The sequence below is a fragment of the Hyla sarda genome, chromosome 7 (assembly GCF_029499605.1).
Source record: "Hyla sarda isolate aHylSar1 chromosome 7, aHylSar1.hap1, whole genome shotgun sequence".
NCBI lineage: Eukaryota > Metazoa > Chordata > Amphibia > Anura > Hylidae > Hyla > Hyla sarda.
In genome coordinates this window covers 120,562,755-120,578,777 of record NC_079195.1, presented here as the reverse complement: position 1 = coordinate 120,578,777, position 16,023 = coordinate 120,562,755, and the positions used below count along the sequence as shown (strand labels likewise).

General features: G+C 45.4%; 1 long non-coding RNA gene across 1 annotated transcript; it reads right to left on the bottom strand.

The window, feature by feature from the left end:
- Positions 1-6,794: 6,794 nt before the first annotated feature.
- Positions 6,795-15,736, bottom strand: LOC130282386 (uncharacterized). The gene is made up of 3 exons (XR_008846371.1): positions 15,458-15,736; positions 13,776-13,865; positions 6,795-7,530 (listed from the first exon to the last, which is right to left on the bottom strand). It is a non-coding gene; the product is annotated as an uncharacterized LOC130282386 (long non-coding RNA).
- Positions 15,737-16,023: the final 287 nt, after the last annotated feature.

Here is a 16,023-nt window from a genome sequence, read left to right as displayed (position 1 = left end):
TCCTCAGTAATCAGTAGACACAGGAAACCCCATCTGGAGTTTCCAAAAAATCAAAAGACTGAATGCTGTGAGAAACAATATTCTCTGGTCTAATAAAACAAAGATTGAACTTTATGAAACTCAATTTTAAATGTCTTGTCTAGAGGAAACCAGTCACTGCTCATCACCTGCCCAACACCATCTCTACAGTGAAGCATGGTGGTGGCTGCGTCATGCTGTGGGGGTGTTTTTTTTAATTTTTTTTTAAATAAGCTAAAACAGAAAGATTTGTCAGTGTTGAAGGAAACCTGAATGGAGCAAAGATATTCATAATGTAAACCTGATCCAGAATGCTTAGGACCTCAGACTGGGCTAAAAGTTCACCTTTCAACAAGAGAATGACCCAAAGCACACAGCCAAAACAACACAGGAGTGGCTTAAGTGGCCCAGCCAGAGCCCCAACTTGATTTCAATAAAAAATTTCTGAAAAGACCTTAAAATGGCGGTTCACTGATGGTCCCCATTGTTACACCGAGCGCTCCGGGTCCCCGCTCCTCCCCGGAGCGCTCGCAACATCCTCGCTACTGCAGCGCCCCGGTCAGATCTACTGACCGGGTGCGCTGCGATACCGCCCCCAGCCGGGATGCGATTCGCGATGCGGGTGGCGCCCGCTCGCGATGCGCACCCCGGCTCCCGTACCTGACTCGCTCTCCGTCGGTCCTGTCCCGGCGCGCGCGGCCCCGCTCCCTGGGGCGCGCGCGCGCGCCGGGTCTCTGCGATTTAAAGGGCCACTGCGCCGCTGATTGGCGCAGTTGGTCTAATTAGTGTGTTCACCTGTGCACTCCCTATGTATACCTCACTTCCCCTGCACTCCCTCGCCGGATCTTGTTGCCATCGTGCCAGTGAAAGCGTTCCCTTGTGTGTTCCTAGCCTGTGTTCCAGACCTCCTGCCGTTGCCCCTGACTACGATCCTTGCTGCCTGCCCCGACCTTCTGCTACGTCCGACCTTGCTCTTGTCTACTCCCTTGTACCGCGCCTATCTTCAGCAGTCAGAGAGGTTGAGCCGTTGCTAGTGGATACGACCTGGTTACTACCGCCGCTGCAAGACCATCCCGCTTTGCGGCGGGCTCTGGTGAAAACCAGTAGTAACTTAGAACCGGTCCACTAGCACGGTCCACGCCAATCCCTCTCTGGCACAGAGGATCCACCTCCTGCCATCCGAATCGTGACAGTAGATCCGGCCATGGATCCCGCTGAAGTTCCACTGCCAGTTGTCGCCGACCTCACCACGGTGGTCGCCCAGCAGTCGCAACAGATAGCGCAACAAGGCCACCAGCTGTCTCAACTGACCGTGATGCTACAGCAGCTACTACCACAGCTTCAGCAATCATCTCCTCCGCCAGCTCCTGCACCTCCTCCGCAGCGAGTGGCCGCTTCCGGCCTACGACTTTCCTTGCCGGATAAATTTGATGGGGACTCTAAGTTTTGCCGTGGCTTTCTTTCACAATGTTCCCTGCACTTGGAGATGATGTCGGACCAGTTTCCTACTGAAAGGTCTAAGGTGGCTTTCGTAGTCAGCCTTCTGTCTGGGAAAGCTCTGTCATGGGCCACACCGCTCTGGGACCGCAATGACCCCGTCACTGCCTCTGTACACTCCTTCTTCTCGGAAATTCGAAGTGTCTTTGAGGAACCTGCCCGAGCCTCTTCTGCTGAGACTGCCCTGCTGAACCTGGTCCAGGGTAATTCTTCCGTTGGCGAGTACGCCATCCAATTCCGTACTCTTGCTTCCGAATTATCCTGGAATAATGAGACCCTCTGCGTGACCTTTAAAAAAGGCCTATCCAGCAACATTAAAGATGTTCTGGCCGCACGAGAAATTCCTGCTAACCTACATGAACTCATTCATCTTGCCACTCGCATTGACATGCGTTTTTCCGAAAGGCGTCAGGAGCTCCGCCAGGATATGGACTTTGTTCGCACGAGGCGTTTTTTCTCCCCGGCTCCTCTCTCCTCTGGTCCTCTGCAATCCGTTCCTGTGCCTCCCGCCGTGGAGGCTATGCAAGTTGACCGGTCTCGCTTGACACCTCAAGAGAGGACACGACGCCGCATGGAGAATCTTTGCCTGTACTGTGCCGGTACCGAACACTTCCTGAAGGATTGTCCTATCCGTCCTCCCCGCCTGGAAAGACGTACGCTGACTCCGCACAAAGGTGACACAGTTCTTGATGTCAACTCTGCTTCTCCACGCCTTACTGTGCCTGTGCGGATATCTGCCTCTACCTTCTCCTTCTCTACTAAGGCCTTCTTGGATTCCGGATCTGCAGGAAATTTTATTTTGGCCTCTCTCATCAACAGGTTCAACATCCCTGTGACCAGTCTCGCCAGACCCCTCTACATCAATTGTGTTAACAATGAAAGATTGGACTGTGCCGTGCGTTACCGCACGGAACCCCTCCTAATGTGCATCGGACCTCATCACGAAAAAATTGAGTTTTTGGTCCTCTCCAATTGCACTTCCAAAATTCTCCTTGGACTACCGTGTCTTCAACGCCATTCCCCAACCCTTGATTGGTCAACAGGAGAGATCAAGAGCTGGGGTACTTCTTGTTTCAAGGACTGTCTTAAACCGGTTCCCAGTACTCCCTGCCGTGACCCTGTGGTTCCTCCTGTAACCGGTCTCCCTAAGGCTTATATGGACTATGCTGACGTATTTTGCAAAAAGCAAGCTGAGACTTTACCCCCTCACAGGCCTTTTGACTGTCCTATTGACCTCCTCCCGGGCACTACTCCACCCCGGGGCAGAATTTATCCTCTGTCCGCCCCAGAGACTCTTGCTATGTCTGAATACATCCAGGAAAATTTAAAAAAGGGGTTTATCCGCAAATCCTCCTCTCCTGCCGGAGCTGGATTTTTCTTTGTGTCCAAAAAAGATGGCTCCCTACGTCCTTGCATTGATTACCGCGGACTTAATAAAATCACGGTAAAGAACCGCTACCCCCTACCTCTTATCTCAGAACTCTTTGATCGCCTTCAAGGTGCCCACATCTTTACCAAACTGGACTTAAGAGGTGCTTATAATCTCATCCGCATCAGGGAGGGGGACGAATGGAAAACTGCATTTAACACCAGAGATGGACACTTTGAGTATCTGGTCATGCCCTTTGGCCTGTGCAACGCCCCTGCCGTCTTCCAAGACTTTGTTAATGAAATTTTTCGTGATCTCTTATATTCCTGTGTTGTTGTGTATCTGGACGATATTCAGATTTTTTCTGCCAACTTAGAAGAACATCGCCAGCATGTCCGCATGGTTCTTCAGAGACTTCGAGACAATCAACTTTATGCCAAAATGGAGAAATGTCTGTTTGAATGTCAATCTCTTCCTTTCCTAGGATACTTGGTCTCTGGCCAGGGACTACAAATGGACCCAGATAAACTCTCTGCCGTCTTAGATTGGCCACGCCCCTCCGGACTCCGTGCTATCCAACGTTTTTTGGGGTTCGCCAATTATTACAGACAATTTATTCCACATTTTTCCACTATTGTGGCTCCTATCGTGGCTTTAACCAAGAAGAATGCCAATCCTAAGTCTTGGCCTCCTCAAGCGGAAGACGCATTTAAACATCTCAAGTCTGCCTTTTCTTCTGCTCCCGTGCTCTCCAGACCTGACCCATCTAAACCCTTCCTATTGGAGGTTGATGCCTCCTCAGTGGGAGCTGGAGCGGTCCTTCTACAAAAAAATTCTTCCGGGCATGCTGTTACTTGTGGTTTTTTTTCTAGGACCTTCTCTCCGGCGGAGAGGAACTACTCCATCGGGGATCGAGAACTACTGGCCATTAAATTGGCACTTGAGGAATGGAGGCATCTGCTGGAGGGATCAAAATTTCCAGTTATCATTTACACCGATCACAAGAATCTCTCCTATCTCCAGTCTGCCCAACGGCTGAATCCTCGCCAGGCCAGGTGGTCGTTGTTTTTTGCCCGTTTTAACTTTGAAATTCATTTTCGCCCTGCCGACAAGAACATTAGGGCCGATGCTCTCTCTCGTTCCTCGGATGCCTCGGAAGTAGAGGTCTCTCCGCAACACATCATTCCTCCTGACTGTCTGATCTCCACTTCTCCAGTCTCCATCAGGCAAACTCCTCCAGGGAAGACCTTCGTTTCTCCACGCCAACGTCTCGGGATTCTCAAATGGGGTCACTCCTCCCACCTCGCAGGCCATGCGGGCATCAAAAAGTCCTTGCAACTCATCTCTCGTTTCTATTGGTGGCCGACTCTGGAGACGGATGTTGTTGATTTTGTGCGGGCCTGTACTGTCTGTGCCCGGGATAAGACTCCTCGCCAGAAGCCTGCTGGTCTCCTTCATCCTCTGCCTGTCCCCGAACAGCCTTGGTCTCTGATTGGTATGGACTTTATTACAGACTTACCCCCATCCCGTGGTAACACTGTTGTTTGGGTGGTCGTTGATCGATTTTCCAAGATGGCACATTTTATTCCTCTTCCTGGTCTTCCTTCAGCGCCTCAGTTGGCAAAACAATTTTTTGTACACATTTTTCGTCTTCACGGTTTGCCCACGCAGATCGTCTCGGATAGAGGCGTCCAATTCGTGTCTAAATTCTGGAGGGCTCTCTGTAAACAACTCAAGATTAAATTAAACTTCTCTTCTGCTTATCATCCTCAATCCAATGGGCAAGTAGAAAGAATTAACCAGGTCCTGGGTGACTATTTACGGCATTTTGTTTCCTCCCGCCAGGATGACTGGGCAGATCTTCTACCTTGGGCCGAATTCTCGTACAACTTTAGAGTCTCTGAATCTTCTGCTAAATCCCCATTTTTCGTGGTGTACGGCCGTCACCCTCTTCCCCCCCTCCCTATTCCCTTGTCCTCTGGTTTGCCCGCTGTAGATGAAGTGACTCGTGATCTTTCCACCATATGGAAAGAGACCCAAAATTCTCTTTTACAGGCTTCATCTCGCATGAAAAAGTTTGCCGATAAGAAAAGAAGAGCTCCCCCCATTTTTGCTCCCGGAGACAAGGTATGGCTCTCCGCTAAATATGTCCGCTTTCGTGTCCCCAGTTACAAACTGGGACCACGCTATCTTGGTCCTTTCAAAGTCTTGTGCCAAATTAATCCTGTCTCTTACAAACTTCTTCTTCCTCCTTCTCTTCGTATTCCCAATGCCTTTCATGTCTCTCTCCTTAAACCACTCATCATCAACCGTTTCTCTCCCAAACTTGTTTCTCCCACTCCTGCTTCCGGTTCTTCTGACATCTTCTCAGTGAAGGAGATACTGGCCTCCAAGATGGTCAGAGGAAAAAAATTCTTTTTGGTTGATTGGGAGGGCTGTGGACCTGAAGAGAGATCCTGGGAACCTGAGGACAACATCCTAGACAAAAGTCTGGTCCTCAGGTTCTCAGGCTCCAAGAAGAGGGGGAGACCCAAGGGGGGGGGTACTGTTACGCCGAGCGCTCCGGGTCCCCGCTCCTCCCCGGAGCGCTCGCAACATCCTCGCTACTGCAGCGCCCCGGTCAGATCTACTGACCGGGTGCGCTGCGATACCGCCCCCAGCCGGGATGCGATTCGCGATGCGGGTGGCGCCCGCTCGCGATGCGCACCCCGGCTCCCGTACCTGACTCGCTCTCCGTCGGTCCTGTCCCGGCGCGCGCGGCCCCGCTCCCTGGGGCGCGCGCGCGCCGGGTCTCTGCGATTTAAAGGGCCACTGCGCCGCTGATTGGCGCAGTTGGTCTAATTAGTGTGTTCACCTGTGCACTCCCTATGTATACCTCACTTCCCCTGCACTCCCTCGCCGGATCTTGTTGCCATCGTGCCAGTGAAAGCGTTCCCTTGTGTGTTCCTAGCCTGTGTTCCAGACCTCCTGCCGTTGCCCCTGACTACGATCCTTGCTGCCTGCCCCGACCTTCTGCTACGTCCGACCTTGCTCTTGTCTACTCCCTTGTACCGCGCCTATCTTCAGCAGTCAGAGAGGTTGAGCCGTTGCTAGTGGATACGACCTGGTTACTACCGCCGCTGCAAGACCATCCCGCTTTGCGGCGGGCTCTGGTGAAAACCAGTAGTAACTTAGAACCGGTCCACTAGCACGGTCCACGCCAATCCCTCTCTGGCACAGAGGATCCACCTCCTGCCAGCCGAATCGTGACACCCATCAACACTGGCAGAGTTTGAGGGCATCTACTAAGAAGAATGGCAGAATATATATATATATATATATATATATACATATATATTGTAAGGAACCGTCCTCGGGGATTCACTCAGGGATCGTCCTGGACTACGCCACAGGATGCGTTTCTTCTCAATAAACCAGCAAACAAACGTTTAGAATGCAAATCTGGCACCTTGCCAGTTTTATTAGACAGGTTGCAGGGAAAAAAATAAACAAAAAGCAGGAACAAACAAAATCCCAGACCGTCTGGTCACTGACTAAACAGATCAGCTTGTCCTGACTAACCATCGCTGAGCTTCCCTCAGCCGGTTAAACATGTGTCCCCTGCAACCTTCTACTCACAATTCATATCACTCTTTGAGCCACTCATAGCTCGGGCTGTGTACTCCTCAACAGGCTCTGTCTCTCCCGTACAGCCCACTTGCTGTCTACTAGGAAGAGCACAGATTAGACTGACTCTCCATCTTATATACATACCTCCCTTCCCTGCTGCCTCATTAAGAAGCAGGTGAGATTCTCCAGGGTTAGCCAAGGAAATACACCCTTTCCTTGCCACCTCATCACAATATATATATATATATATATATATATATATATATATATTCCCAAAGGTAACTGTCATATGTAGACACTAGGTATCAGAAAGCACATATTGCATCCAGGCAGACCAACTTTTTATTTGGCTACCTAGCCACTTACCCACTGGGCTACCTGACTAGCTACCTACCTACCTGGCTACCTACCTACTCACCTGGCTACCTATCTACCTACCCACTGGACTACCTACCATCTTGGCTACCTAGCTAACTTATTACCTACCTGGCTACCTGTCTACCTACCACTGGGATACCTACCTTGTTACCTAGTACCTGGCTACCTACCTAACTAATTACCTTATTGGCTATCTACCTACCTGGCTACCTACCTATCTATCTGGCTATCTACCTAGCTAGCAGCATACCTACCAACATATTTATCTACAGTTGGAGGAATTGATCTACCAACCTACTTACCTACTTACCTGAGGATGTATTTACCTGTTGAGGGGGGCTACCTACCCGATGACATACCTGCCTATGGAGGAACAACCTAATAAGACAACTACTATATACTCTGGGACATAATTACCCTAATGGAAGTACTACCTGCCTACTGTAGGGGAATATACCTACTTAATGAGGGACCTACTAACCTACCCACTTTTACTGTGCAGGACACCAAGAGGGGCATTATTATAGTTTAGAGGCCTAAAGGTAGGGAGATGGGGATGGTAGAGGTGGGGATGGTACTGGCAATATGCGAAGTCTAAGATGATTATCCTGCAAATGCTGAAGAGATGAGTTTTGGCTGGAAGCAGTCATCATGGTGGTCTGTGTTGGATGGACAGAAAGAGGAAAGGAAAGAGGACAAATGCCATCAGTAAAGACATCACATTTGAGTCACTATATATAACTGTAATCACTTATATAGTGTATAAATCTGGTGTACAGCTGGTATATACCACTATATGGTCTGGAAATAATCACTTATGTGGGATACAGATTACGTGTACAGCTGGTATCTACCTCTATATGGTCCTGTATATAATATATTATGTGGTATACAGATCCTGTGTACAGCTGGTATATACCAGTAATATTAGTCTCAGTATACAGGATTTGGTCAGTAACAGTATGATGGTAATAATATTCCTCCTTGTATACTGTTATTATTGGTCATGCAAAGTTATGATATATATATAGTATATCACATATTGAGTACACCCCTAACATTTTTGTATGCATTTTATATATTTTCAAGTGACAACATTAAAGAAATTAACTGAGAGATAAAAGCGGGCTTTCCTAAGGGCACACCGCTATGGTAGGTTAAAACCGCGGACATCAATAGTAAAATAATAAAACGGCTTTAAATGGGTACTGTCAGATACAAAAACTTTTGATATGTTGTAAATAACATAAGGTTTTGTAATTGCTTTCATTAGAAAATTTTCAGTATTTCATACTGGAAAAGCCAGGACACATATTGGACACATATTAATCCTGCTGTGTCCATGCGTCATGGACCCACTTCCTTGATTGACAGCTGTTAGCGCAGGGCTCACAGCTGGAGGAAAAATACTCCCACTGTAAGCTTGTGTCCCGCTACTGTCAGTGAGGACAAGCTGGGAGTTGTAGTTTTGCTAATGCTAAGGGAGATGTGAGCAGACAGCATACTGAGGGAGGGGGCGGAGACCTGCACAGTGAGGCCACGCCCCCTCCCTTTGAGAGGAATTCAGACTAGTGAGCTAAATTAAAAGTGTAATAAAATAAAATGTGCTAGACACATAAAAATTTGATGTACATGGTTAGGATTAGGTACTGAGTGATATATTTAAAAAAAAATTTGTTGGATCTGACGGGTACGCTTTAATGACATATAGACGACACGTTTCGAGTCATGTAGCAGTATACAGGTATCCATGCTTTATATATGCTTGCTACAGTTTGAAAAAAACAACAACAGGGAGTTACCTGATGTAGTGAGACAATATCCTGTTCACATTGATTGAGAAGCAGGGGATCAGATAGAGTTCTGGGTACATTTCTTAAAATTATATATATATTAGAATTATCGCTGGAAATAATTATTGTGCAACACATTAAAACCTGGGGCATAGCTATAATTTATATATGACATAAAACACTTTATTTTTAAAAACTACTACCAGAAATAGCTATAAGTATATGTTCCAGCACTGAATTGAAGTGCTGGTGGTGCAGTAAGTAAAGTGCTTGACTTTATGCCACTACATACCTGAAGGTTGGGAGTTTGAGTCTGACCAGGGCCTTACTAAGTGTTTGGTTTTCATTTTTATTGTCGTTTTTACTATGGTGGAATAAAGGGACCCTTTTTTCTAAAACTCAGATATGGTTTAAATTTGCTTATTCCATTATTTGATTAAAATTGGAATAAATTAGATTCGTGTTGGCTGATGGAATAATTGATACAATGTGAACCATCTATGTTTTGGTCACTAGGTGTGCTATTGTAAAGCACATTTGTCCATCTAGCTAAGGGTAATCTGGAAATTAGAACCAAGAAAAGGGTTGGAGTAGAACCAAGGAGTAGAACCAAGAGAAGATATACCATCTATAATAGGAAAACATCCCAACATAAAATGCCCCTCCAAATTTTATCCTCCAGCCAGCCAGGGTCACTTCATCAAGACCTTCCATGACCCGGTGGCAAAAGATCTGGACCAATTGAAGGGAAGTCCAAATTGTGATGACAACAAAGATGACTTACCCAAAAAGAAAGAAGGGCATTGAAAACACTGAGGAATAATTCGGAATTGGTTATCCATCCAGCCGACAAAGGCGGCGGGATAGTCTTGCAAGATTTCCAGGATTATAACAATGAAGCAACCAACATCCTGGGGGATACCAACTATTATAGAACAATAAAGGGGGACCCTTTTGAAAAATTACACACCAAATTACAAAATCTTTTGGATCAAGCTTTACAAGACAACATATTAACCAAGAAGGAAAAGAAATTCCTAACCACAACTAACCCATCCACTCCATATTACTATTACCTTCCAAAACTGCATAAGAACCCCACTGCACGCGGGGATTAGACTTGCTCCTACAGGATTATGTACAGGACCTGGAAAGCTACCTGAAGAATTCAGATGAATTAATTAGAATACTGAGACCCATCCCATGGGAATCTAATTTCATCCTGCTAACATTGGACGTTGCAGCCTTATATACTAATCTAAAACATGCAATAGGCCTAGACTGTATTCAAAACACCCTAGAAAAAGTCCCTAATATTGCGAGTACACAAAAATAATTTTACTAGTCTGCCTGTCACTCATCTTGGAAAATAACTTCCTTCAGTACAATGGGCAGACATACCATCAAATATCAGGAACCGCAATGGGGCGAGTGGCCCCATCGTATGCGAATATAGTAATGGGAGAATTCAAGGACAAATTTATCCAGTCCCAAGATTTTTTTTCCGCACATGTGAGGTATATAGACGACCTCTTTATTCTATGGGATGGACCAACAGCACTGATTGAGGAATTTGTCAAGAACATCAATGACAACAATTGGGGACTATCCCTTACAGCCAACTGGTCTAAAGATCGGATCGAATTCCTGGATCTTGAAATTACTCATGAGCAAGATGAAATTATTACATCTACCTATTTTAAAATTGTTGATTCGATTAGCTACTTGTCTTTTTCTAGTGGCCACTTAAAGAAGTGGCGGACCAATGTATCTTTTGGTCAGTATAATCGGGTCCAGAAAAACTTCACCTGGGATCACATTTTTAAACAGCAGACAAAAACTCTACAGAAAAGGTTTATTGACAAAGGGTACCCAGCATGCCTATTAAAGGAGGCATATAAGAAGACCAAAGACCTCATCCAAGTGGATAGCCTACCATACACATCTATAGACTCGGAAACCAAAGGAGAAATAACACAATACACATCCACCCCAAACTTCATTACTACCTATAATACAGTCCACAGCAGCATAAAACAAATTCTCAGAAAACAATAGCACATCCTTCAAGAAGACCCGATACTATACCCCCATTTGAAAAATAATCCAGGCGTTATCTTCCGAAGGGCACCCACTCTGAAAAATATTCTGTCCCCAAGTCAATTAAAAAGACACACTAAGAATAAAAAGAAGAACAATTCGAGTGTACTAAAGTCTCATCCACTGAAAAATGGAGTGTACAAATGTGGCAAATCCAGATGTTTATGCTGTGCGTGTATTGACAAAAAAAAAAAAACCAACACATTTAAAAGCAATCAAGCAGGAGAGACGTTCACCATAAAGTCACATCTCAACTGTAACTATGTTTGTAGTCTATGTTATAGAATGTGTATGCCCCAAACAATACATGGGTCGAACCACCCAACCACTCCATTTGAGAATAAATCAACATTGAGCTAAAATCCGCAAGGGGTACCAACTGCATTGCCTCTCCAGACATTGTCAAGCTGAACAGCCTAATTCACCCATGCTCATTCACATCTACCCTATAGAGCAAATTCCAGAAGACCTACCAAACAGGATACAAACTCTAAATAACAAAGAGATGTATTGAATATGTAAATTATGCTTGCTACAACCCAGAGGTCTCAACGAAATGCTTAAAGTTATTAGATGATTCAACAGTATGTATCCAAAATCCTTAATCTACCAATCTATGATAATATACCATAACATGTCCAATATCCCCTGAATGAACCTCCTCAAGAGGTCCGCCTGTTCCAATCATGTTCCCTCCAAGTCCCCTCCCCTATCCCCCTTCCCCCTCCCCCTTTCCAACAATTCTGCCCTATTTAGGCCCCTCCCCTTTCCCTTATCTATATCTCTCATACACACATAACCGACCAACATTTGCATCCCACTGAGACCTGTTATTCCTATTAATCCCCAGTAAGGGATACACAATCCCCCTGGAATCTGAAATAAAATTAAAAAAAAGTAAAAGAAAACCAAATCAATTTATTCCACCTTACCACAACCCTTCTCTTGATTCCAATTTCCAGATTACCCTTAGCTAGATGGACAAATGTGCTTTACAATAGCACACCTAGTGACCAAAACATTAATGGTTCACATTGTATCAATTATTCCATAAACGTATCAACCAACACAAGTCTAATTTAATCCAATATTACCGTATATACTCGAGTATAAGCCGACCCGAGTATAAGCCGAGACCCCCTAATTTCAACCCAAAATCCCAGGAAAAGTTATTGACTCGAGTATAAGCCTAGGGTGGGAAATACCTCATCCCCCCCCTGTCATCATCCAGACCCGTCATTAACATCCTCATCATCATCCCCTTGTCATCATCCCACACATCCCCCCTTCATCATCCCCTTATCATCCCACACATCCCCCCTTCATCATCCCCTTATCATCCCACACATCCCCCCTTCATCATCCCCTTGTCATCATCCCACACATCCCTCCTTCATCATCCCCTTATCATCCCGCACATCCCCCCTTCATCATCCCCTTATCATCCCACACATCCCCCCTTCATCATCCCCTTATCATCCCACACCCCCCCCCCTTCATCATCCCCACACCCCCCCCTTCATCATCCTCTTCTCATCATTCGCCCTCAGTGGTCTTCAACCTGCGGACCTCCAGAGGTTTCAAAACTACAACTCCCAGCAAGCCCGGGCAGCCATCGGCTGTTCGGGCTTGCTGGGAGTTGTAGTTTTGAAACCTCCGGAGGTCCGCAGGTTGAAGACCACTGCGGCCTTCAACATCATCCAGCCCCCCTCTCACCCCCTTTAGTTCTGAGTACTCACCTCCGCTCGGCGCTGGTCCGGTCCTGCAGGGCTGTCCGGAGAGGAGGTGGTCCGGTGGGGAGGTGGTCCGGTGGGGAGGTGGTCCGGGCTGCTATCTTCACCGGGGGCGCCTCTTCTCCGCTCTTCCGGCCCGGAATAGAGCCGTTGCCTTGACAATGACGCAGAATTACGTTGGCAATGAACGCACCCCTGCGTCGTTGTCACGGCAACGTGACTATTCTGAGGCCGGGCCCGAAGCGCTTAGAAGAGGCCTCCCCGGTGAAGATAGCAGCCCGGAACCAGTATCCCACCGGACCACCTCCTCACCGGACAGTCCTGCAGGACCGGACCAGCGCCGAGCGGAGGTGAGTACTCAGAACTAAAGGGGGTGGGAGGGGGCTGGATGATGTTGAAGGCCGCAGTGGTCTTCAACCTGCGGACCTCCGGAGGTTTCAAAACTACAACTCCCAGCAAGCCCGGACAGCCGATGGCTGCCCGGGCTTGCTGGGAGTTGTAGTTTTGAAACCTCTGGAGGTCCGCAGGTTGAAGACCACTGCGGGTGGGGGAGTTCACTCGAGTATAAGCCGAGGGGGGTGTTTTCAGCACGAAAAATCGTGCTGAAAAACTCGGCCTATACTCGAGTATATACGGTAATCAAATAATGGAATACGCAAATTGAAACCATATCTGAGTTTTTTTTTTTTTAAAGGGTCCCTTTATTCCAGCATAGTAAAAATGACAAGAAAAATAAAAAACAAACACTTAGAAAGGCCCTGGTCAGACTCAAACTCCCAACCTTCAGGTATGTAGTAGCATAAGTCAAGCACTTTACTTACTGCACCCCCAGCACTTCTTGTTCTCCATTTAGCTCATACCTATAGCTACTTCTTTAAAAAAAAAATAAAAAAAAAAACACAAAAGTGTTTTATGTCAAATATAAATTATATCTATGCTCCAGGTTTTAATATGCTGCACAATCAATATTTCCAGCGATAATTCTCATATAAATAATTTTATGAAATGAACCCAGAACTCTATCTGATCACCTGCTTCTCAATCAATGTGAACAGGATATTGCATCACAACATCATGCAACTCCCTGTTTTTTCTTCAAATTGTATCAAGCATATATAAAGCATGGATACCTGTATATTGTTACATGACTTGATAAAGAGAGCTGCACTCTCGAAATGCGTCATCTATGTCATTAAAGCCGTTTTATTATTTTACTATTGATGGTCACGGTTTTAACCTCCCGTAGGGGTGTGCGCCCTTAAGAAAACCCGTTTTTACCTCTCCGTTCGAGCCTTTCAATGGAACCAAGTCTTCTCTGCAAACTCCATGCAAATACGGAACCGAGTCCTGGCTGCCACGCACCTACTCCTGTTTATGTGCAAAAAAAGTGGAAACTGTTATTGTGTTGCCCTTGGTAACGGCACAAGGCTAACGCCACCACTGTCTGTTTTTTTCTTTCCATATAAACCTGCAACACTAAAGAAATGGCACTCTGCTACAATGTAAAGTAGTGAGTACACAGCCTGTATAACAGTGTTTAATGTTGTGCCCCCTTACAATAACTCAACACACAACCATTAATGTATAATCCTTGGCAACAAAACTGAGTACACCCCAAGTGGAAATGTCCAAATTAGCCATTTTCCCTCCCCTGTGTCATGGGACACATAAGTGTGAATGGGGAGACGGTGCCTTAAATTTGGTGTTATCGCTCTCACATTCTCTAATACTGGTCACTGGAAGTTTAACATGGCACCTCATGGCAAAGAACTCTCTGAGGATCTTAAAAAAAGAAGTTGTTGGCCTAAGCTATAAGAATATCGCCAAGACCCTGAAACTGAGCTTCAACATGGAGGGCAAGGCCGTACAGCAGTTTCAAAGGACAGGTTCCACTCATAACAGGCCATGGTTAAAGAAATAAGTGCTCAGTGTCATATCTAAAAGTTGTCTTTGGGAAATAGACATATGAGTGCTGTCAGCATTGCTGTTGAGGTTGAAGGGGGGGTGGTGTCAGCCTGTCAGTCAAGAATGGTGGTGGAATTGTCATGGTTTGGGGCTACGGCAGCCAAGGTACACCTAAGTCATATATGCATATTTTAGCTTAGGTACAGCAAGTTAAGTTTTTCTCTGTAGCCATGACCACAAATAAATAAATTGTTCTAGGGGCCATTGTGTGTCATCAGTCCACTTCATAATATAAAATAATAGGCATTTTGGATGATGTAATTTTATTGTATAGGGGGGCATCATTTCATTCTTGGACCCAGGCAGCACAATTCCTTGGCTGGCCCTGATTGGGATGCAATTGTGTCCTGTGAATGATATACTGAGGCATCCTTAAGTATATAGGGGCATCCATGTCTATTCACTCAATGTAAATTAATTTTGTCTTTGTTTACTTTTACTTGATTTTATAAAATGATATTTTCCTTTTTCAAGTCTCTGTGTTTTTGTTTCACACAATTGATAGCTATATAGCCATTAGAGAATACACAGTAACCTGTTTTTCTGTGCAGGCAGGTCCAAAAGATCTATTTGATTGTTTAAAAGAAACATAAGAAACAATTGCTCCTAATCCCTATAGGTATCTCTGTTCCCGATGCAATAGAGATAGATGCGTAAAATTAATTCTTCACAGAGCAGATCCCATTTATTCCATGACTGAAAACTTTTTCTTGTCTGATTATACCAGCGTACAAAAAGTAACAAGAGAACATCAGGGTAATTGCAGAATTAACATACATATTTCAGCAGATAGCAGACACTATCTCTCTGAGAATCTTTGGATGGGGAATGCAGAAGCAGAGGCTCCCTAGTGTACAGGTTTTGACATTGGGGAAAACATGATGCATTTCAGTTTGGTTAATGGGCTGAAGAAAATCAATACTTGAAAATAGGAGAAGGGAGCTGTTAATGCTCCGAGGACTCAGATCCCTGTCTTATTCTTTAGTCTTACTCACCCAGTCCTTTTTTGCTGTTGGGAGATTTGGTAAAAGGCTTGTAATTGTTGATTTATAGGTGCGTGCCCACGCCTGAAAATGCAGCATTAACATAGCTCAATCTCTAATATTGCAAATCTCATTGTTTTTCAAGAGGTTCGAAGACTCATGTAAAAAACATGAACCAGGAACCACTGCTGCAGTGTAAGTGGGAGAGGAAGATAATCAGCCAGCTGGACTGGAAAATAACAGAGTACAGCAAATAACAATATCTGTGCTAACACCATGCCAATGCCAAGGCCGTCTGCTGCTTAGTGAATAACTTCAAGTATTTATGAAGGAAGAAAGTCAGCAGAGATATTACAATTCGAATAATACTGGCTATAGTGAGATTATGCAACATGCTGCTGTCAAGTTGTTGGGGTACTACAATCAACAGTATGGCTTGGGTTTAGCTGTGAATGTGTACAAATAATGTTTCTACAATACAAACCCTACCATGCAGTGTTTATTCTACTATTAAAAGTAAATACAATAAATAGGTTTTTTTGTTGAGTGGGCACTGTCAGATACAAAAACGTTTTATA